The sequence below is a fragment of the Simochromis diagramma genome, unplaced genomic scaffold (assembly GCF_900408965.1).
Source record: "Simochromis diagramma unplaced genomic scaffold, fSimDia1.1 OVJJ01000487.1, whole genome shotgun sequence".
Classification (NCBI taxonomy): domain Eukaryota; kingdom Metazoa; phylum Chordata; class Actinopteri; order Cichliformes; family Cichlidae; genus Simochromis; species Simochromis diagramma.
Genome location: NW_024387305.1, coordinates 931,901 through 955,604, shown reverse-complemented (window position 1 = coordinate 955,604; position 23,704 = coordinate 931,901). Strand labels below are relative to the sequence as shown.

The 23,704-nt window shown below is 39.8% G+C and overlaps 1 protein-coding gene across 3 annotated transcripts in view; it reads right to left on the bottom strand.

Moving 5' to 3' along the window:
* LOC120717007 (sialic acid synthase-like) overlaps nucleotides 1–17,558 on the bottom strand; it is a 29,605-nt gene extending 12,047 nt beyond the window's left edge. For 2 of the 3 annotated variants that reach the window (XM_040004790.1, XM_040004791.1), the window contains exon 1: nucleotides 41–148. The gene's annotated coding sequence lies outside the window, so the exon portion shown is untranslated. Of the gene's footprint in view, nucleotides 1–40; nucleotides 149–17,122 lie in introns of those variants that run through there. The other variant, XM_040004792.1, reaches the window with a different exon arrangement.
* Between the last annotated feature and the right edge of the window lie 6,146 nt (nucleotides 17,559–23,704).

Below are 23,704 nucleotides of genomic sequence, written 5' to 3'. Positions count from 1 at the left end.
AATAGATATTTGCAGAATTCTGCCTAAATGTGTATTTTACCTTGTTAATGTGTGCGGCGGGGCGTCGTCTGCAGCGCTGCTGCAGGGGAGGAGGACGCACCTGAGCGGCACCCGCAGTCACGCCTCGCCACCTTAACGTCTGTGCTATCTATTCTGTTGTGTTGGTATGTGTCGGGCTGTGACACTTAATTTACTTAAGTAGATTTTAATTTCAAGCTATTTATGTAAAATATATATAAAATGTTTATTAAATTTCAGCAAAAAACAAAAGTAGATAAAATTCTTTTGTAAATATGTGTTGAATTTAGGGATAAAATCCCAAATTGAAGGTTAAAATTGCCTAATTGTAACAAAAAATTTACTCATTTGAAATTAATCTCTGAGAAAAATTATTTTGAATTTACTAACAATCTGGCAGAGGTTTAGTTAAAAATGACTAAAATATCCATTACAAAGAAATGAAATGTTTTTGTTTTCATGTAAAACTCAAATTGGATTCAATAATGTTCTAATTAAACTTTATAAATAATGACTGACTGATAAGAGAAAATCAAATTAATTTAACTTCTTTTCTGAGTAAAATGAATCAATTTCACAAAGAGAACATTCAAGCAGTAATTGTTTTTATTGTGGAATATAAAATGTATAAAAAATTTATAATACAACATTTTTCTGCTTAATTTACATTGTATGCACTGAAATCTTTCACTAGTGCTTGCCCCAAAATAATAGGAAGAATGGGCCATAATTGAAAATACAGTTTCAGCCAACTTCTTGACAATGTCAGTCTTTATTTTGGAGGTGGGCAGAAAATTTCCATTCTTTTTATATACTTAGTGGCTCTTTCCAGTTACATTTCAGTTTCGTATGCAGACTGTGGAATGGGGAACAGCTTTGTGTGAGCCCTGGCCTGGTTGACGGTTGATCAGAGCGGCTGCTGAAACTGGCAGGATGACCAGGGTGATGCCAACAACCTTCACAGCGTCTTTGTCTTTTATCTGGTCACTTCTGCGAATAGTGAAGTAGTCCTGAAATTCTGGGTCAAAATACTGAAGACTGAAGTCGTTTGAAATCCCAAAGGTATCATTCACAACACTTTGCAGCTCCTCTACTTTTGGTGCGATCCCTGCTGGAAGAACCAATTTCTCGATTTGGTGATCAGTAATTACATGGAGCTTTATCTTGCTCAACCTAGAATAAAATGTAAATGGGCAGAGTTAAGTTAGATTAAGAATGGTCAACTTGGTCATTTTCTGCTGCTTCAATTTCAAAACTAGTAGTTTAATACAATCATCCATCACCACCTATTTAAAATTTATAGTCTACATCAGTGTTGGTCAAGTTACTTGAAAAAAGTAATCAGTAACTAATTACTGATTACTTCCCCAAAAAAGTAATCCCGTTACTTTACTGATTACTTATTTTCAGAAGTAATTAATTACTTAGTTACTTAGTTACTTTTTAAAAACACGATTTACAACCTGAATAGATGATAAAGCAATAGATCTCTCAGCCCAATTCTACTTTTTCTACATAATCCATCATACAAAATGTAATCAAATGGAAAAGTCCCTTTTTAAAACTTGTTTTATTAGTTTTAATCTTTTAACTTTATGCATCAAGCAAAAATGTAATTATATGCAACATTCACTGACTGGAAGAAATTTGTTTAATATTTAAACCTATTTTCTGCACATTCCAGCACATAATTTTTTTGTGTGTGTGTGTTTACACTCAGTCTTTCAAATAGATGCAAGTAAAACACAGCAGAAAACAAATAAAGTCAAAGACTAGCGGTCCTTTTGCTCTATTTTCACCTGTAAAGCAGGAGCAGGGTAGGCGGAGGTTTACCCAGGTGCAGGTGTGCCGCAGCGGTCAGTGGAAGGATATGGCAGTTTCTCTGTGAATTTCCCATTACGTGGTAGCGCACTCGGTGCTTGCTTGGAAATTTAGGGGTTTTTTTCGCTGTAAAAAGAAGTTTTCTTCCCACACACAACGGACGCTAATGTTTTTGTCACTTTTTATGGAATCAAACTTAAAGTAAGGTCAGTACTTCCACGCTTTAAACGCTGCACGCTCATACTCTCTCCCACACTCGATATATGATCCACTGTTGATCTACACACAGCTGTTGTCACAAACGTCGTACTTGCTTACGTCACTGTCATGAGACATTCTCGCAAAAAAAAATCACGGTTTTAGTAACGCAGTAACGCAGCGTTCCTACGGGAAAGTAACAGTAATCTAATTACCGTTTTTGCAATAGTAATCCCTTACTTTACTCGTTACTCGAAAAAAGTAATCGGAAGTAACGCGTTACTGCCCATCTCTGGTCTACATACTGATCAGCTGAATTTAAGTTGAGGGATCTTCCAACAACTGAAAAGAACACAACATTAATAACAATCGCACTCTCCGAAGTAAAAATTTTACACACACAAATTGTTAAAGACAACTTTGAATTAATACTAAAATGTTTAACGGTGAGGTTCACATATAAAACAATTAAACTCTTTATTAGATTAAAAAGGGGATAGACCCTATTTTCTGTACCAATTTGGTGACAGATCATGACATGAAATAACACTATTTTTGTATTTATATACTGTATATATCTTCCCATATTTGAAAAGAGGCAAGTTGCGGAGGTAAGTGACAGAAGTGACGGACAAGGTAAGCGACTCATGTTGTAACTGACGTCAGACGCCGGAGATTTTGGCGGAAAATTAAAGCAAAAAATGGGAGCTTAGATTTGAACAAATTCCTTTAAGCTTCAGTATTACCAAATACACTTATCAATTGTCTTATAACTAACAACATTTGTCTAAATCATCTCCAACACCCTGGAGAACAACGGGGAGAGTTTAGAGGCTCTCCAAGCAGAGGTGGAGGCAGACATTTGATACACCCGGGGCTTAGCCCTAAAGTTAGAAATGACTGAAAGATTAATAGGCTCTGTTTTGAGTTTTGTTCAAAAAAGAATGACTTCATATAGGGAAAATATATATCACATATGCAGGACACCTTAAACTAGCTTTTTAATTAGGCAGCAAGGCAGAACAAAACCAGACCCAGAACTGATCCGGAATTAAAACAGGACTACAACAGTTCAAAATCAGGACTACTTAGGACTTAACAAGACAGAATCAGAACTAGATGATAGTAGCACTAAAAATCATCATAGACCTGCACTACACTTATTTTTTAATTCTACCAAAGTCCACTATTTAGATTGAGAAAAGTTTATATAATTATTTAGCCTTGTTGTGCAAACAAGCCTGCATAACTTAATAAATGTAGAATTTGAAAAATAACAAACCTAAAAAGAAACACTAGGTACGAGATACATGAGTCCCTATGATACTTTTGGTAAACAACCATTTGACTAACACGTCTGTCTCACCTGCTCTTGTTCCCTCTCTGTTCCTCTCTCTCCCTCTCTGTGCTGACAATCAAGCCAAACACCAACATCATCAAATATACAGTTGAAACCAGATATTTACATACTCTTCAGATAAAAACAGATATACCTTTCTAATTGTAACATCAAATCAGGATAAATGTTTATTTTTTTTTAGATTGATAAATATAAAAAACATATTTGTTAACTTTAAGAGTAAAGAGAGAAACTATCTGTATTTCTTAATTGTAAATGGCACCAAATTGTTGTTTTGGTTGACATCTCTTGATTTTCCCATGTCAAAGAAACAGGCTCTGTGTTTTGCCTTATATGCATCCACAGGTGTGCCACCAATTTACTCACATGGACTCTACTAACCTATCAGAAGCTTCTTCAGATCAGAATGGAATTGTCTGGAGTGTTCTTATTAATTAACAATAAACTTAGTGTATATGTACTCCTAAATTTGATGAAAGTGATAAAAATAGACAGCTCTGTCTCTCTTTATTCTGACATTTAACTAATTCAAAAGATATTTCAATGTTTATTTATCCAAAACAAAACAAGTTTACTCTAAATTGAGTCGCTGAGCTCGGATTATACCAATATTAGGGGGGATTTACGCACAGTCGTAAATTCCCACAGTGTGCACTATGTGCTTCAAATATTGTGTGTAGTTTTTCTTTTATACAGTTGTCAGCCAGGCATCTAACTACGAAAAAATTACACTCCAAAAGAGGGCTTCTGAAAAAAACAACCCGGGCTTAAGCCCAATAAGCCGCCGCCCCCCCCGCTCCGCCACTGTCTCCAAGATTACATTGATCAGTGCTTCCAGGATCTCCTGATGAAGGCCCAGAGTGCAGCTTCCCCAGCCAAATCTGAGACGCTGTCGTTGAAAAGACTTCGCCCGGCAGATTCCCCCGGCACAACATCGCCAGCCGGCAAAGATATTGTCGACATACCAACGATTCTCCAGTTTTGATGCAAGGCTGTCCTTGGTGGAGATTCTTCACTGAGAATTTAAATCCTTGCGAGAATCCCTGGAGTTCAGCCAGCAGCAGGTAGAAACGCTCTCTGCTGAAAATGCCACGCTAAGGGAGTCAGTGAAATGTCTCACAGACAATGTTACTCAGCTAAATAGAGAAAATCAAAAAATAAAAGAAACAGTTATTAATCTACAAGCTCATAGCATGCCTGATAATCTGGTATTTTTTGGTATTCCAGAAGCCGCTGGAGAGGACGCGGAGACTACAGTAAAAAGCTTCATCAAAACCCACCTGAAGCTGTCGGAGGACAGAACTTTGTCTTCGATAGGGTACATCGCCTCGGGCCCATGCGGGCTGCGGCCGGGAGACCAGTCCTATTGTGGCCAAATTCGGCCACTTCAAATAAAAGGAACATGTGAAAAGCCGCGGCAGGGAATTAAAAGGAACGGACTTCAGCGTGAACGACCAGTTCCCCAAAGAGATCCTGGAACGACGCAGGGTCCTTTTCCCAATCCGACGCGGCTTCATCCAGAAGGGCTCCCGCGCTGTCATCGCTGTGGACCGGGACAGCTCCACCGCGACCCCGACATCACTCCGTGGCTGTATTAACTTCACACCAGATAAGAATCCGCTACACCCTATACACTCACACTAACTTGCATTAACATCTGTTTAACTTACCGGTATCAAATCGCATCTTAAGTGTGATATGATAGGAGAATTAACACCGTCACTCTCCGTCAATGGTTTGATTGGAATGTTTCCGGTTTGTTTTTTTTTCCTTCTCCTTTTTTTTCTCTCTCTTTTTCCCCCTCTTGTTTTTATGCTGCTCACCCCTGTCCTTGGTTTCTTTCTTTATTTCTTTCACTGCTTCGATCACCTGCTTCCACACTCATCCACAAACAACATCCTTTATTTCGACACATACGCACTGCACGATCACACACAGTCATGCGCTCAACGGCAGCACATTTACATCAGTCAGACAGCGCACACAGTCGTATAGGATATGAGTAGCCAAGCCTACTCATATTAGTAAATATGCACACACATAGTCAGACTCAGGGAGCATCTCGCCACACATTTTTTCTCTCTTTCCTCTTTATTTATGAACAAGTGATGTATTCTCTCTACCTGTCTAAGCGACACACACAGCATACACCCCTAGTTATACACAGACATCTATGGGTGCACTAAGGTTCGTTACATGGAATATAAATGGAGCTGGCTCCAGAGAAAAGAGGTTAAAAATATTTAACCAACTCAAAAAACTACAGGCAGATGTTGTCCTTTTACAAGAGACCCACAGACCTCTTAGAGGTTCGAATGACCTTAAAACACCTGAGTTTCCTAATGTGTTCTCAGCTTGTTATAATTCTAGACAAAGGGGAGTAGCAATTCTAATACATAAAAATATTATTTTCACAGTACTCGATACAGTTATAGATCCAGAGGGCAGATTCTCTATACTTGATAAAAAGCTTTGTATTTTAAGTGTATATGGTCCAAATGTTGATGATCCCTCATTCTTTCACGTTTTTTTCAGTGCACTCTCTGAACACTAGTGATGGGATTTCCGGCTCTTTTTAGAGAACCGGCTCTTCAGGTTGTTTTGTTGCTTTAATTAATTTATTATTAACAATAATATAAAATTATGCACAAAAGGAATTACTAATGTGTAAAAAAAAAAAAAAAAAAAGTGGTTTTAGTTATATGTTTATATATAAATATATGCGATGGCCCCTAGAGACAAAGCACGTACAAACCCCAAAGCACGTACAAATTCCAAAACACATTCCTAGAGTTAACTGAATTTCCTTAACAGAGCTTCCTAAATCACTTAAATTACACAATTGAAAGCATATGTGTATGGTTTGTGTATTTATACACAAGCACTCATATATATTCAAATAATTTAAAAAAAAAAAAAAAAGTTCATTTACCTGCTACTACCACACACCAAATCCAGTCGTTGGTACTTGCTGGCTTGTGTAGCCACTAGGTAACAAAAGCTCAACACTGCTCCTAGCATCCTGGAGCACTCCTGTTGTGTTTTGTACGTGTTTTGGAGTTTTTACGTCCTTTGTCTGTAGGGGCCACTGTAAATATACTTTTATTTATTCACTCCACATAAAATGTAATAAATAAATCATATAATACAAAAAACAACTAGTCACAGTTCAACTTTTAACTATTTAAATTTTCAGCTTTTTCCTTTTAAACAAATTTAACATGAAACACAAAAAGTCCCTGGCTCTCTTTCTCTCTCTTTCCCTCCGGCTCTGTTCCTGTGCTACTGCGAGTGTAACTACCGCCTTTCCCCCCTCTGCTCAGCGAAAACACAATGCGTCGTGAAGCACTAAAAAGTGAGAGAGAGAGGGTGAGAGAAAAAAAAAAAAAAAAAAAACACGGCTCCCAATAAGGAGCTGGCGCCCTTTGTTCACTTCAAAGACCTGAGCAGTTTTGTTCGCGACCGACACTAATCACTAATTGTGACGCACTGGGAACATGTCCAGGCTGTACCCTGTCTCTTGCCCAGTGATGGCTGGAAGAGACACAAGAAAATTGGGACAGAAAATTCAAAAGGTACTTTAAAAATTGATGGATGGACCTGACAAAAATCTATCACTATTGTTTTTTGCATGGAATGCCTGTATGACCGTTGTATGATTGTAACGGTCACACATTGTCACACAATTTAACATCTAAACATAAAATCTGAGTGTAGATACTGCTCAACAAAAACACTGGTTTTGTTTAGTCTTTCATTGTCAGGTTCCTTCTGTCCAAACAATAGTACCTTACAAAGCTTTGTGATAGTGTAATGTCATATAAAATTTAAGGAATGGATTTAACTAACTGTTGAGCTAACTGTTCTGTCTGATTTACTGAGAGCAAGACCTAGACTCTTAATGTTTAAAAAAAAAAAAAAAAAAAAAGGACATTTAAAATGGTATCTTGATATTTTTCATTTTAACTGCAATGACCTGCCCGACTAATGTGGTTAATGTGTCTTCATCTCTGGCACTGTGCCATGTAAGAATAAGAAATGGGGGGGGGGGGGGGGGGAAAAACAACAAAAAACAACCAGCTGTCTGCCTCTGCAGCACATTCTATTTTGTGGATCAAATGATAGTACAGAACAGTCATTGGTACAGACAGTAGGATATATAATGTGGCAACAATTTGGTATTAGTAACTTTAAAAGGAACCCCAGCTATTAAGACATGTTTGCACTAAAATATGTACTGTGCTTTCAATAATATATATGTACGGAGCCCCACAGGGGACATGGGAGAAAAAAAAATTAAGACGGACTTTTCCAAAATTTTTACGAGATCCCGAGTTTGTTTTGCGAGATCTCGCAAAAGTCCGTCTTAATTTATTTTTCTCCCATGTCCCCTGCGGGGCTCTGTATAAAATACGCTAAATGTTTTCCTTTTACGCACATTTTATATGAAACTGATTTACCAGTAGGCCGCCATTGTTATTTACTTCTAGTGATGGGTCGGTTGCGAACGAAATGGCTCTTAGAGCCGGATCTTTGAAGTGAACAATGCGAGCCGTGGGTTTTGTTTTTTTTTTTCCCCTCTTTCTCCTGCCCTCTCTTTCACTTTTTTTTCGCTTCATGCTGCAAGTCACCCTTGTGTTTGCACTGAGGAGAGATGGCAAACAGAGCCTTGCGTTTGCACCCCTCTGCTCAACGCTGAGCTGAGGGGGTGGGGCGGTAGTTACACTCGCAACAGCGGTAGCACACAACAAGAGCAGGAGGGAGAGGGAAAGAAAGAGAGCCGGGAGCAACAACAAGAGACAACACCGTCACATTGGAAAGGTACAGTAAAGAAAAAGAGTGACACCAAGAAAAGAAGCAAAGTCTGGAACCATTTCAATCTTATTGACAAAACAAAGGCAGAGTGTAGAGTCTACAAGAAAAGGATATCATATAGAGCCGGCTCCACAAACAACACGCACAGGCATCTAAGAACTGTCCACCCATCAGTGCAATGGGAAGATAAAACGCAGTCAGTTGAGTGTGATATTAATATTTCTAAATGCCAACCTTTGCCTTAATTAAAGATCTGGGCGTTCTTTTTTTCCCCTGTTTTTCAATATTTTAATTTAGATTTTATTGTGTTGTGGTTTGCAGTGTTTTGTGTTGTTTCACTTTAAATTTGTTTAAAAGGAAAAAGCTGAAAATTTAAGTAGTTAAAAGTTGAAATGTATGAAACGTGAATAGTTGGCTTGTGTATTTTATAATTTATTTATTACATTTTATGTGGAGTGAATAAATCAAAGTATATTTACAGTGGCCCCTAGAGACAAAGCACGTACAAACTCCGGAGCATGTACAAACTCAAAAAGACAACAGGAGTGCTCCAGGATGCTAGGGGCCATGTTGAGCTTTTGTTACCTAGTGGCTACACAAGCCAGGAAGTACCAACAATCGGATTGGGTGTGTGGTAGTAACAGGTAAATGAAGTTTTCTTTTTTGAAATTATGTGAATATATACACATATACATATATACACACACATACATATACATATATATATATATATATATATATTTTAGGGGTGCAACGATATTCGTATCGATATTGAACCGTTCGATACAATGCTTTCGGTTCGGTGCGCATATGTATCGAACAATACAAAATTTTTAATTTATTTTATCAACTTTCCTTCTGACGATGCTGTCTGTGTTGAGCGCTCAGTGGATCTGCACTCGACAGTGCAGCCTAGGCGGAGCAGTCGAGTGCAGATTCACTGAGCGCAGGGCAAGCTGCACTCGACAGTGCAGCCTAGGCGGAGTAGTCGAGTGCAGATTCACTGAGTGCAGGGCAAGCTAGCGAGACAGAAGTTAAGCTCTCCTTGCAACATGGCAAATTGAACCTCCCCCATCCTCATTCAGATCTGGCGTTTGGAACTATTTTGGTTTTCATGTGACGTATGACCCTGAAGGTAAGCGCGTCATGGACTAAAGTAAAACAGTATTTTGGATGTGCCACGCAATGCTCAATTACATGGGTGGGAGCTACTGTGTTAGCGCAGTTAGCTCGTTAACGTGTTGGCCGTCCAGCCCCACGCTCAGGGCGATCCGCGGTAGCTCGTTAACGGAGATTTGCCGTGTTGTGGCGTTAACATCATTTCAACGAGATTTACGCTGACAGCACTAGTGGGAACACAACGAATATGACTGCACATTTACTCCGACATCATCCTAGTGCAAAGACAAGTGGAAGCCGACAAAAACAACAAGCACGCATGCTACAAACTTTACCCGAGTCATTTAGACAGCCGTTAGCACATGATTCTCCTTATGGGGACCTGATATGTTTAATATGCTGCTGAGAATATAGCTCAGAAGAAGCGTATAATATAGCTTTTATTTTGGAAAGAGCCATTTCTCTGTAATAAACTCTCTTTTCCAAAGATGAGTGATTCCTCAATCAGATACAGGGCTCGCAAATTTTTTCCAGTCAGGGCTACCAAAATCTAACTCAGCCCTGCCCGTCGGGCTATCGCAGGAAGGAAAAATATATGTCAATGCTTTTGCATTCTTTCGGAAATATAGCTGGGTAATTATGTCATTGGCATCGGTGAGCCACTGTCAATATGTGACATATTTAAATCGCGTTTGAATTTGCGCTTGTTTTTTGCTTTCACTTTGCAATCGCGCGAACTGTGTATAGAGAGCGACAGCACTGATTGGTGAGTGACGATCATTTGCGCACCAATTCCTCTGACATCGTCTTATCAATCGTTAGCTTACTATGCAAACATGACAAGTGAAATCTCCCGCAGCAAGCTTAAACATGTGAGAGGTTGATCACGCAGAGGATCGCTGAGCATTATGTGAGTGCGTGTGTAAAAGCAGCAGGATATATATTTTAGTTCTGCTGAGCCAAATAAGACAGGTCAGGGTGAAGAAGTGACAGCCAAAGAAAAGCTTACCACAAAACGGAGAAGTTATGACAAATCAGACTATAAGGCAAAAAAGAAAGTGCAGCTTTATGGTTTCATGGACAAAAGAATTTCTGTGGCTGCAATATGACGAGCTAAATAACCAGGGCTGCACATAAGTGGTCCACAGGTGCGCATTCGCTGTCAAAATAAAAAATGAGAAAAAGATAAGAAGTTGCAACGCGTGTTTACGTACATAAGATTTTCAGGAGGACAGACATTTGTTTAGAACTCTTAAAGATGTCGAAGAAGCTCCTTGAAGCAATTACTTTGGTGTTCCTCCACCTCCAAAGAAATGTCAGAAGGAGTCCGAACCACAAAAGAAGCGCGTATTCTCGGAAAAGTAGTTGCAGGAGGTGAGCTGGCTTCAAACAAATGATGAACGCACAGAGATGTGGTGCGGAATGTGCCGTGAAAATTTAATAAATGACAAATTAAAAAGGCATGAACATTTTTTTTTGTATCGAAAAAATATCGAACCGTGACACCAAAGTATCAAACCGTGAATTTTGTGTATCGTTGCACCCCATATACATACATATATATATATATATATACATACATACACACACGAGTGTTTATGTATTAATACAAAAACAATAGACAATTGTGTAATTTCAGTTATCTAGGTAGCTCTGTTTTGGAAGTTCAGTTAACGCTAGAAATGTGTTTTGGAGTTTGTACATGTTTCGTCTCTAGGGGCCCCCATAAATATTTATATATAAACATACATAAAGAAAACCACGTTTGTTTACATTACTAATTCCTTTTGTGCATAATTTTATATTGTTGTTGATAATTAATTAATTAAAGCAACAAAACAACCTGAAGAGCCGGTTGGGAGCCGAAAGAGCCGGCTCTTTTTAGTGAGCCGAGCCGAAAGAGCCGGTTCTCTAAAAAGAGCCAGAAATCCCATCACTAATTACTTCTCAATGCACTCTGGGTAGTGACGTCATACGGCTGCACCGCATCGAGTTCACAGTTAGCAGCGCACTGGAAATGGCTTCTGTTCAATCTTTCCAGTTTGAACCAGAGCAAACCGAGAGAGAGGATGAAAATAGTCAACCAGTACTTCGATTAGATCAGTGGTTCCCAAACTTTTTTTGCTAGGCCCCCCTTTGTTTTACAAGAAAAATGTTGGCGCCCCCCATTACATGAGATGAATTGCAGAATGGCAGATAGCGACAAAATACTGTCAATCTGACAGGTTTTACACGCTTACATACACACGCGCAATTACTGTCCCTCTATTTTGAAAGGCAGAGGCGTCACGGTGTAATTATTTTACATGTAGTTGTTTTTTTCCTGTGTAATAATATTCAACATTGCTATCAATACATTTTCAAAAAAAATGCCTCTCTGTGCAAAATGGGTTTAAAAACATAAACAACAATAGGATTCTGTTTGTCCGTAATTTAGACAGGAGGAACAAATCGTGGCAGGATCAGTCTGATATTATTTGTATCCCACTGTAATATAAAGAGCTAACATCTCCAAAATGTCAGGAGTATTTAGTCATTACAACAAGTGTTTGTGAACTAAAAATCAAGAATGTGGGATACTGTTTGTCCGTGATTTGAAGAGCCCAACGCGTGCTCCCGACGAACTGAAACCCAATTATGCAGGGGAGACCTACCTTGGCACTTGTGCAGCCCTTGTTAACCTCCCGGTATAGTGCTGGTCTACCAAGTTGTAACCAGGTCACTAATAGGCAAGTTAATTAATACCGCTACACTATAAAAAAAAAAAAAAACAGGTTAGCTGAACGAAAGCGCTTATACTGCCGACAACCAATACATGTCATCATCCCAGAATCCATTGTGTGCGAAAAAACATGGCCGCTCCCACGGCTCCAAAATAGTTTTAAACAACAAAGATTTAATGAATAACAAAACAATTGTAGTTATTCTCAAGTATGTTTTTATGTAGTGGAGATAATTTGTAACATATTTAGAGTAACTTGTCATAATTGTCACGGACCCGGCTCTGGAGGACTCGGGGGTCCGTGACCAGTTTTGACTGTTGTTATTGTTGTTAGTATTATTATTATTTGGTGATGTGTGTTTTCTCCACAATGCTGTGTTAGTCTGTGTCCCACTCGTATGTATAGGCAGGGTGTGGGTGTATACGTGTGTATGTCTGCGGGTGTGGCTGGAGGATGGAGCACAGCCACCTGCAGGCCTGATGGGTGTGGCCCTGCGAAGGACTGGCCACACCTGAAGTTCCTGCCACACCTGTTGGTGATCAGGGCTCGTCGGGGGAGCTACTTAGGAGAGTGTTGGAGCTCCCACCGGCGCGGGATCATTGAGTTATCGTACCAAGTTAGTGTGTCAGCATATGTCTGTGTTGTTCGTATATGCCCGCCGAGGGTTGGTGTTGACGGCTGCCTCTATGGTTTCCCTGCAGGAGGAAGAGTGGTCCAGAAAGGCAGCACGCACGGGGTGTGCGGAAACACAACAGCGGGGAGCACGAGCACAGACGTCGGAGGGAAGCACGCACACGGGGTTCAAGGGAGCAACGGGGAGTTATTGTGTTTACAGCTTTTCACTGTGAATAAAGAGCACTGTTGCATCGCAGAGTCTGCGTTTTGGGTCCTCCTTTCCCCACATCCCCACGGTCTGCCAGCCAGACCGTGACAATAATAGTCGGGGTTTCTTTTAAGAAGGCATGCTAAGCCAATTGACCTTTATAACAGGCAAGGGTAGCACTCGTTTTGGCTCTCTTTTTTTCCCCATGCAGAAAACTGAAACATTTTTATTTTTAATAATACAACCTATTAATGGTATAACCGTAGAGGAAAATAAATCTTTAAAAAAAAAAAAAAGCACCAGAGACTAAACTATTTGTGAAGAGTCAAGTACAAAGAGCCCAAACTGCACAGTACTAGAGCAGAACAATGTCAAAATTTATAGAAATGTATAAATTAGGGCACAGTAAAGAAAACATGAGATTTGTTTTATACATTGTGGATCTGTAGCTGACAGTTGATACCTAATGACCTTAGGCTAAGGTCTTGCAATGTTCACATTGTGACAGTTTGTGAACAGTTTGCTTTGTCTTTCATTATCTAAGAAAGCACCATGAGTAGATGTCACCAAGGACAGTGTTAATCTGGGTGGTGAAACTAAAGGCCATGAAATATTTGAGGAAATTCCTAACACCTGCCCTAACCCAACATCAATAAAACTTTCATATGCAACTGTCGGTTTTCTGCCTCAACAGGGAGAGTGAACCTTCATGTAACCGCAACATTCCCTTTTTTACTACTACTACTATTACATACTACAATAAAAGCACATAATCTGTCATTGTGATGACTAAGCGCACACCTTGATCACACTGAGATTGACCACTTTAGGGTCCAAAGGGTAGGCACTGGTGTACCGCAGGAAGGTGGTGTTCTGCTTGTGCTCCTTGGAGACAGTGTTTGGTTTCCATGGACTGCATCCCAGTGGATATCACCATAGGTCAAAGATAAGCAACCTTTAACACCCAAAGAGCCATTTGGACCATGTTTCTATGGAAAAGAAAACACCGGGAGCCGCAAATACTTGTTGACATCTAAAATAAAAATAACTGTATATATTGGGGGGGGGGGGGCGCCTGCCATAGGTCGTCCTGATATTATAAGATGTATTATGTGATCCAGATGAACATGGGTGTGTACTTAAAATAATAAAAATTAGCCCATCATAACAGAGCAGACAAGAGAAGATTTGGGTGGTATTTTAAAAGAAATAAAAAATTCAGTTTTGCAGTATTTGTAATTTAGCTGTACATCTTACTGTTGTACTTTTTAATGCTGCCCACTTTTTCAGCTTTCACATGCAGTCTACATCAAAGATAAGAGGTTTTTGTTTTTTTAAACCAAGAACTACTCTCACAAGGTGGGATCAGCTATAAAATGCGCTTCAAACTGCAGATTTGTTGTTTCCCCACGTCAGTTCAGATAAGATTTGAGGTTTTCAATGAAAAGCCTTGTACCTTTTTTGGCTGTTTTCTCCAGATCTCTCTCACATACAGCTCATGAATGAACTCCACAGCTATCTATAGATATCAGATACATGTATACACACACACTGAAAAACTCACACATAACAAAAAAAAAAAAAAAAAAAGCTATGATGGAGTATATCTGGTATAATGGCTTTGTGTCTCGGCACTGAGTGTTTAAATCTCTGCTAGTTGTACTTCTAGTTCTACTGGAAGGCCTGAACAGTATTCTGCAAAAGATATTGCCAATATCTTTCATAGTTGTTTAGATAGATTATGATTTGTTGACTGCATAGATCATTGCATATGATTTACATCATTCTCAATAAATTGTGTGATTCATTGTGCTGTATGGATTGGGATTGTTATCTTGGAAGTCACCACAACGACCAGTACAGAGGTGCCTCAACGTAGGATAAAAGTAATTATTATCTTACTCAGTTGAATATAGCATTTCTATTCTATTGTACATAGTATTTTATTCTACTCCATTCCAGTGTTTTCTAATTTCTGCTACATAACTTTGCACTTTTGCTAACGAAACAAATTTCCCACCTGTGGGACTAAAAGGTCATCTTATTCATTCATTGAATTGCATTAAACCTTCTTGTCCAGGAGGATAATCAACACAAACCATATATTTAAAATTCCACCCACAACACAGCAGAACCTCTTGACTGCAATGGCTTAAGTCTAAAGGTTTTTCCTGTAGTTTGGATCTCTGTATTTAAAACATCTTTTCTTTCATTGCAGCTTTAAGGAATATGGCAGTGCATCAATACTCAGTACCATACTGTCCTCTGTGGGTTGAAGTGAAATTTGCTGCACACAGGATTCATTTTTTCTTGTACCTCATCCATGCCAGAGGCTGTGAGAAAGATGCCTGTGCTGGTTTGTACACATACATGAGATACACAAGAGTTCTTCTTTACAGATGTTTACTGTACTCCTTTTAATATACACAGGTATAACGTAGAACTGGTGAACATAAATGTACAATAAAATTATATTTCAACACTAAAACATCTTACAATATACATTTCACAAAAATAAAACAAACACGACACTTTGGCCTGCAAGTGGACAAACCGGCGTATTTGGAAACTAAGTACTTATTTCTTTCTTGGCTTGATATTCAAAGGCTAGACCATCACTATAGCTGTGTCTCAATTCAGGGGCTGCATCCTTCAGAGGACCTGGCCTTCGCGGTCTACGTGGGCCAGGACCTCTGAAGACCGAGAAGGCTGGAAGTGTGAGGCTGTGAAATGGGACGGTCTAGCCTTCAGATTTGCGTCACTGCTGTAATAAACTCAGCCGTCGGCTCCTTGCTATATAAAATATAACAGGACATTGGAGTAAATTCTCTACCATCGCACACTTCTGTTTAATCTGTTTTCTGTTTGACATTTATTCAGCTGTGTGAAAACTAACTTTAATCTCAGCCAAACCGATTTACTCAAGAATAAATAAAACACTGAAAAAAGCCAAACAATAACATTTTTAAGTTATTTAAGTGATTTATATATCATGTTTAACTTTAGTAGCAAAAGACGCCGTGGGGTCTGAAAACATTACTGATGAGGCACTCATCAGTAATGTTTGTATAGTGTGCCTAAAATGTTGCATAATTTTACTGAAAGATCTTTTACTTTGTGGTAATCTTAGATGAGTAGTTTTATGGACAAAACCCACCAGGTCATTCAGTGTTCCCTTAGTGCTAATCAGTGTTGGTCAAGTTACTTGAAAAACGTAATCAGTAACTAATTACTTTCCCCCAAAAAAGTAATCCCGTTACTTTACTGATTACGTATTTTCAAAAGTAATTAATTACTTAGTTACTTTAAAAAAAAAAAAAAAAAACACATGATTTACAACCTGAACAGGTGATAAAGCGATAGATCTCTCAGCCCAATTCTACTTTTTCTGCATAATCCATCATACAAAATGTAATCAAATGGAAAAGTCTTTTTAAAACTCGTTTTATTAGTTTTAATCTTTTAACTTTATGCATCAAGCAAACATTAAATTATATGCAACATTCACTCACTGGAAGAAATTTGTTTAACATTTGAACCTATTTTCTGCACATTCCAGCACATAAAATAAAATATTTTTTGTGTTTACACTCAGTCTTTCAAATAAATGCAAGTGAAACAGCAGAAAATAAATAACATCAAAGACTCAGGGGTCCTGTTGCTCTATTTTCACCTGTAAAGCAGGAGTAGGGTAGGCAGAGGTTTGCACCATCTCTGATAAGGGATGTTGGTGTACTCTAACTGAAGTAATGATGTTAAGTCCTTAAAGTCATATTCTTTTGTTGTCATGACTGTATTTGAAGCTATTTTTATTTTTGTATGATACCTGATTTATCTGGAATATGGCTGATGTAAACTAAAGTCTAAAATACTTAGTCATTTCTTTAATAGTAATTTAACATTATATAATTCACATATAAAACTATGAATTGTCATTTTAAAAAAAGCATGTAGAATAGCATATGTAGGCAAGTATATTTCTCCTGTTTTTAAAAAAAAAAAATAAAAAAAAAATCAAGAAGCAAAGACAAAAAGGAAAATAAATAAATAAAAGAAACAGGGCAGGGTTCGGTGGTTGAATCATCCGTCCCCACCAATGCCAAAACCAAATCTACGCCCTTGGTTTAGATACCTTCGACAAAACAATAGGGCAATACACAGCTGTTTTTACAACTTTGGTCTCCCCAAAAGAAAGGGTCCACACTAACTTGTCACCTCTTACAGTGGTTGATTTCCTTTACTTACATTGTGAAGCCGGTGGCGTCCTCCCAACACCCGCTCTACATCACTCCTCTCCAGCACCCACCCACAAAGGGCAGCGCTCCAAACTCTGCCCACCTCTGCCTTAGGCTCAAGCGTGTACCAGGGCTCTCGTTTCCTTGTCCTCGGGTCTAGCCGCTGGCAAAATATCCTCTGGTTCTGCTCGTCTCTGTCTCAGCCCAGGACGCCGGGCCTTCCACAACCTGCCACCGCCACCAGTCGCACTCCACTCTCTCAGAATGTCCTCTGTCCTCTCACCTCCCAGGCTGCCTCTTCTGGCTTCTGTGCTGCTCCCCACGACAACTACCTGCCACCAGCTACCACTCCATTTCTCGCCTTCTCTCTGCTCTGCCAGGCCCTTTTATTCACCTCTGTGCCTTCCCAGGTATGTCCAATTAGTGATTAGAAGTGGGCGGAGTCTCAACAGTGCACATCAACAAATATACGCAGTTAGAACATGCAATCACTGCAAGGATAACAACACTGAAAAAGAAAGAAAAAACGCAGAGCACTGCAACACATGCATAACAACATATGCAAAGTTAATACGGGTCAATTGCGCCCCGGGGCGCAACTTCCTTTTTTTTAAAATCCAAAACAATTTGGATACTTTTCATTGGTCCCCTCCCCAGTCTTACAAGGCGTAACATGTTGCTGGCTGAGTGGCATCCAAAAATAAATGTGGGTTTTATAGATAATTGGATAACTTTCTGGGGAAAACCTTCTCTTGTTAAGTGAGACGGAATCCATCCCACTTTGGATAGAGCAGCTCGTTTTCTAAAAACCTGTTGAAATTTATTCTGTGGCACCAAAGAGTAAAACAGTTAAATGTGGACTATTAAACATGGGGTCTCTCTCTTTTAAGTCCCTGTTGGTATATGATTTAATAATTGATCAACATATTGATGTACTCTGCTTTACAGAAACCCAGTTACGGCACCATAATTATATTTGCTTAAATGATTCCAGACAAAGTTTCAATTAATTTGAAAGCCGAATTCTTAACCTTGTCCACCCTAACAAGATGTATTATGTAGCATAGCATAGCATAGCATAGCATAGCATCTTTATTTATAACGCACTTTACATCCAACAATGTTGACCAAAGTGCTACAAATATAAAACAGAGAGGAAACAGTTTAAATTACATATAAAATATCTTAAAATTAAAAATAATATAATTAATAAGAAACGTATTAAGAGACATCAACAAGTCCTGCTGTGCTAAAAGCCAAGGTAAATAAATATGTTTTAAGACGTGATTTAAAAACAGATAAGGAAGGTGCCTGTCTAACATGTAAAGGCAACTCATTCCACAATTTTGGTGCTGCCACAGCAAACGCCCGATCCCCTCTGAGCTTACGATTAGTCCTGGGCATGCTCAGGAGGAGCTGGTCTGCCGACCTGAGGGACCAGGAAGGTATGTATGGATGAAGAAGCTCAGAGAGGTACACAGGGGCAGCATTGGACAAACATTTAAAAACAAATAAAAGCAGCTTAAAATGGATCCTAAAATGCACGGGCAGCCAATGAAGTGAATATAAAACTGGGGTGATATGCTCGTATCTACGAGTGCCAGTTAAAAGGCGTGCAGCAGCATTCTGGACTAACTGCAGTCGAAAAACAGAAGATCGACTCACCCCAAAATAAAGAGAATTACAGTAATCCAGCCGAACGGTTACAAAAGCGTGGATTACTGTTTCAAATTGCTGTCTCGTAAGAAAGTGCTTAATTTTGGCCAGTTGTCTCAGATGAAAGAAACTAGACCTTACAACCAACCCGATCTGGCTTTCAAGCTTAAGCTCAGGATCCATTTTAAAACCCAGATTAACAATCTCTGGTTTACAGAATGATTTCAGGGATTGCAAATCAACACACGGAACAGCAGTGGAGGCAGGTCTGAACACCATTACTTCAGTTTTAGAATCATTAAAACAAAGAAAGTTTAGCGCCAACCACGACTTGACGTCCTCCAGACATGTTTGTAAACGATTTACAGACGACCCATCTTTCTTTTTAAGAGGAACATAAATCTGGCAGTCATCTGCATAACAGTGAAACGAGAGTCTGTGTTTTCTAAAAATTGAGCCCAATGGAAGTAAATAAAGTGAAAACAGGATAGGGCCCAGAATGGAACCCTGTGGTACTCCATGAGACAACGGAGCACGGGAGGACTCAGTTTCCTAAGCGAACTGAAAAGGTTTGGTTTGTTAAGTAAGACCTGAACCATTTCAGAGCCACACCTGTTATACCGACACACTGCTCCAAACGTGAGATTAAAATTTCATGGTCTACAGTGTCAAATGCAGCAGTTAAATCGAGTAAAATAAGAATGACACTTTCACCAGAATCACATGATAAAAATATATCATTAAAAATTCTTAAAAGTGCTGATTCAGTGCTATGCATTGCTTTAAAACCAGATTGAAAAATCTCCTGAACATTTTGTGCATTCAAGTATGAGATCAATTGGTCATATACAATTTTTTCCAAGACTTTAGATAAAAAGGGCAGCTTAGATATTGGTCTAAAGTTCTCAACAGCGTTTGTATCTAGCCCAGGTTTCTTAAGTGGTTGCACAATTGCATCTTTGAAATTCTTTGGAACCACACCTGAAGTAAGGCTGCTATTTAAAATGGTTAAAATAGTTGGATCTATGGTAGAAAAAACTTCTTTCAGAAAAAGGGGAGGGATAAGATCATAAGGTGAGCCTACAGGCTTTAAATGATCCACCACCTCCTGTAGCTGAGCAAGAGTAACCGACTCAAACTGTTGAAAGACAGCTGAGCAAATTGGAAGATCAGAGGGGTCAGATGTGGGCAAAATAATCTGCGCCCTAGCCGAGGCTACCTTGTTTATAAAGAAGTGCAGAAACCTTTCACACATTTACAGCGCTAATGCTTTAACGTGCTAACACGTTGACATTGTGCAGCCCCACGCACAGGGTGATCCGCACTAACTCGCTAACGGAGATTTGCAGCGTTATGCAGTTATGGCATTAACGTCATTTTAACGAGAGTAACGCTGACAGCACTAATATTAAGTAATTCATAGTATTCAGAATACGTTACTCTCATTAAGTAACTTAACGGAATACGTTGCAAAATACATTTTGGGCCAAGTATTCTGTAATCTGTAGTGAAATACATTTTAAAAGTAACCTTCCCAACACTGGTTGTAAGGTAAGTGAGGTTCTTGTGATCTGTCACTATAGTAGGCTACTCGGCTCCCTACAGCTAGTGATGCCATTTCTCCAGCGCCAACTTCACTGTGAGCAGCTTCCGATGAGTCATGTCATAATTATGTTCTGTATGGGCATCTTATGTTTTGTGTTAATTCATATTTTGTATTAGTTCTTAGGGTTTGGTTTTTGTGTTTAGTGTTTTATCAGCCCTACCTGTGTCTGTCCTCTGTGCTCTGTTCGTATCCCTGAGTTTGTGTTGTAAAACGGTCTGTGTGTTTCCTGTTTTACTTTGAAGGTTTGTGTCTTGTCTTGTGAATTAGGTTCAGCTGTGCTCCCCTCCTGTGTGTCATTCCCTTATTACCATGTGTGTATTTATAGTGTGTATTTGGCTGTGTTCCTTGTCGCATCGTCTGCATTACTCTGTGTTACTCAGTGTTTCTCTGCCCCTCTCTGCCCCTCTCTGCCCTGCTTTCTCCGCGCTGCTTTCTCCATGTCTTTTCTGTGTACCTTCATGAGTTATGGTTTTGTTATTATTAGCTTTTCCCAGTTTAGGTTTATGTTCAGTTCTGCCCTTGCCATGGTTATTTTTCACTGTAAATAAACTCACTTGCACCTCTGCCGCTGTCTCCTATTTGGATCCTCCTTCTCACCTCCACACGACTGCTGCCCCAGCTGTGCCACCACCTGGGCATGACACAGAGTGTCTCTCTGATTTCTCAGACTTTTTATCTGATAGTGCTCAGCTCAGATAAAATAATTATTGTTGGCGATTATAACATCCATGCAGATGCTAAAAATGATAGCCTCAACACAGCATTTAATCTGTTATTAGACTAAATTGGCTTTTATCAAAATGTAAAAGAACCCACACACCACCTGATAACATTTACATTTACAATAATTGATTACAAACCAGTGGAGAGTAGATTTCTTCACAGACGATGTCTTTCTGAAAGTGTTGTAACTGAGTTTAAGAAAATAATTTGCATGCTGTTATCATTGTCAATACCCTGTACCAACACAGAGCAGAGCAGCTACCTGAACACTAAAACAGAGGTTGATTATGTTGTTAATGATTTTGCCTCCTCACTACGTATGATACTGGATACTGTAGCTGCTGTCAAGAATGAGCCTCAAATCAGAAGTACCGTATTTTCACGACCATAAGGCGCACTGTGCTAAAAGGCGCAGTCTCAGTTATGTGTGCCCTTACTGTATTTAACACACACATAAGGCGCACTGGACCATAGGGCGCATACAAGTACCGTATGCGTATTTAAAAATAAAGCGGGAGCAAACCTGAATTCGGTACCTTACTCACATTTCTATTGCCGGTAATCGTCATCATCAACAACACACAAGCATACAAGTGTGCATATTTAAAAATAAAGCAGGAGCAAAACTGAGTTTGGTACTCACATTTTTATTACCAATAATCGTCATCATCAACAACACACAAGCATACAAGTGTGCGTATTTAAAAATAAAGCAGGAGCAAAACAAAGTTTGGTACTCACATTTTTATCATCAATCAAACCCATCGAAGTCCTCATCCTCTGTGTCTGAATTGAACAGCTGCGCTAGATCTCCATCAAACATGCCAGGTTCACTGTCTTCACCGTCAGAGTCACTTTCCGTGCCGTGCGGCTCCTCGGAAACGATGCCGGCTTTTGCGAAAGCTCGAACAACAGTGCCAGCAGACATGTTAGCCCAAGCATCTACAATCCATTGGCAAATTGTGGCGTAACTCGCCCGGCGCTGCCTTCCACTCTTAGTGAGACTGTGGTCTCCACCGGTCATCCATCGCTCCCAGGCCGCTCGCAGCCTTACTTTGAACGGGCGGTTCACACCGATGTCCAGCGGTTGGAGTTCCTTTGTCAGGCCTCCCGGAATGACAGCAAGCTCACAGTTCATTTGCTTCACAAGTTTTTTCACATCGGCTGTGAGATGGGCACGCATAGAGTCACAGATCAACAGCGATGGTGATGCGTGGAAAAAACCACCTGGTCTCCTTACATACACCTCCCTCAGCCAGTCTTTCATCATTTCCTCATCCATCCAGCCCTTTTCATTTGCCTTAATGATGATTTCTGCTGGAAACTTCTCTTTAGGCAAAGTCTTTCGCTTAAAAATCACCATAGGCGGCAGTTTCTGTCCATTAGCATGGCAGCCAAGCACAACAGTAAAAGAAGACTTTTCATACCCCGTTGTGCGTATCGCTACCATGCTGGTCCCCTTCTTCTCCACAGTGTGACTCACCGGGATGTCAAAAGTGAGCGGGACCTCGTCCATGTTTGTGATGTGGCTGGGCTGGATGTTTTTGTCGCCGATGTGTTTGCTGCAGTAGGAGCGGAAGATGGCCAGCTTCTCCTTATAATCCGCTGGAAGTTGCTGCGCTACCGTAGTCCGGATGGAAAAATGGCACCGTTTCATAAAACGAAAGCACCAAGACGGACCTCCTTGGAAATGTTCAATGTTCATCTCTTCAGCTAGTGAAACTGCTTTTAGCCGAATGGTGACCGTCGAAACGCTTCTCCCGCTCGCTCTTTGCTCCATGATCCACCGCTCGAGTCTTTCCTCCAACTCGAGCCACCTCGCCTTATGTCCGCGGAAACTCAGCTGCGTTTTCTTGACCTGCCGGAGCTTGTTTTCCAGCTTCCTCCATTTGCGAACCATCGATTCGTTAATCTTAAATTCTCTCGCCGCTGATCGATTTCCATGTTCCTCCGCGTAGCTGATGGCCTTCAGTTTAAACTGTGCTTCGTAAGCGTGTCTCTTTGCCATTTTCAGGGTTGTTAAAACAACGATGTCCTGCATAATGCACATACCTGTTCTTTTATACAGGGTATGTGCGATTGTCCCGGTATATACGATCAACGCCCACACTTCACCCTTTAACGTTCTCATGGTGTTCTCTACTACGTCCTCCTTACAACACATAGGGCGCACCGCGCTATAGGGCGCGCCGCACTTTTTGAAGAAAATCTAAGACTTTTAAGTGCGCCTTATGGTCGTGAAAATACGGTACTTGACTCCCTGGTATAATTTTCAAAAATGTAGCCTAAAGCAGATAACTAGTAAGCTGGAGAGTAAATGGCGCGTCACAAATTTAGAAGATCATCATTTAGCCTGCTTGTTGTTTTATAAGAAAGTCCTAGAACATCTTACTATTCGTCACTGATTGAAGAAAATAAGGTTTATCTTATCAACCCTAGGTTTATCTTTAGCACTGCAGCCAGGCTGAATAAAAGTCATAGCACTGTTGAGCCAACCATCCCTTTAAATTTAACTAATAATGACTTGTCTGTCAAGGTTCTCAGTCATCCAGGTCATGAAGTTGCTTGAAGACGTTTCACCTCTCATCCGAGAAGGTGATAGGGTGG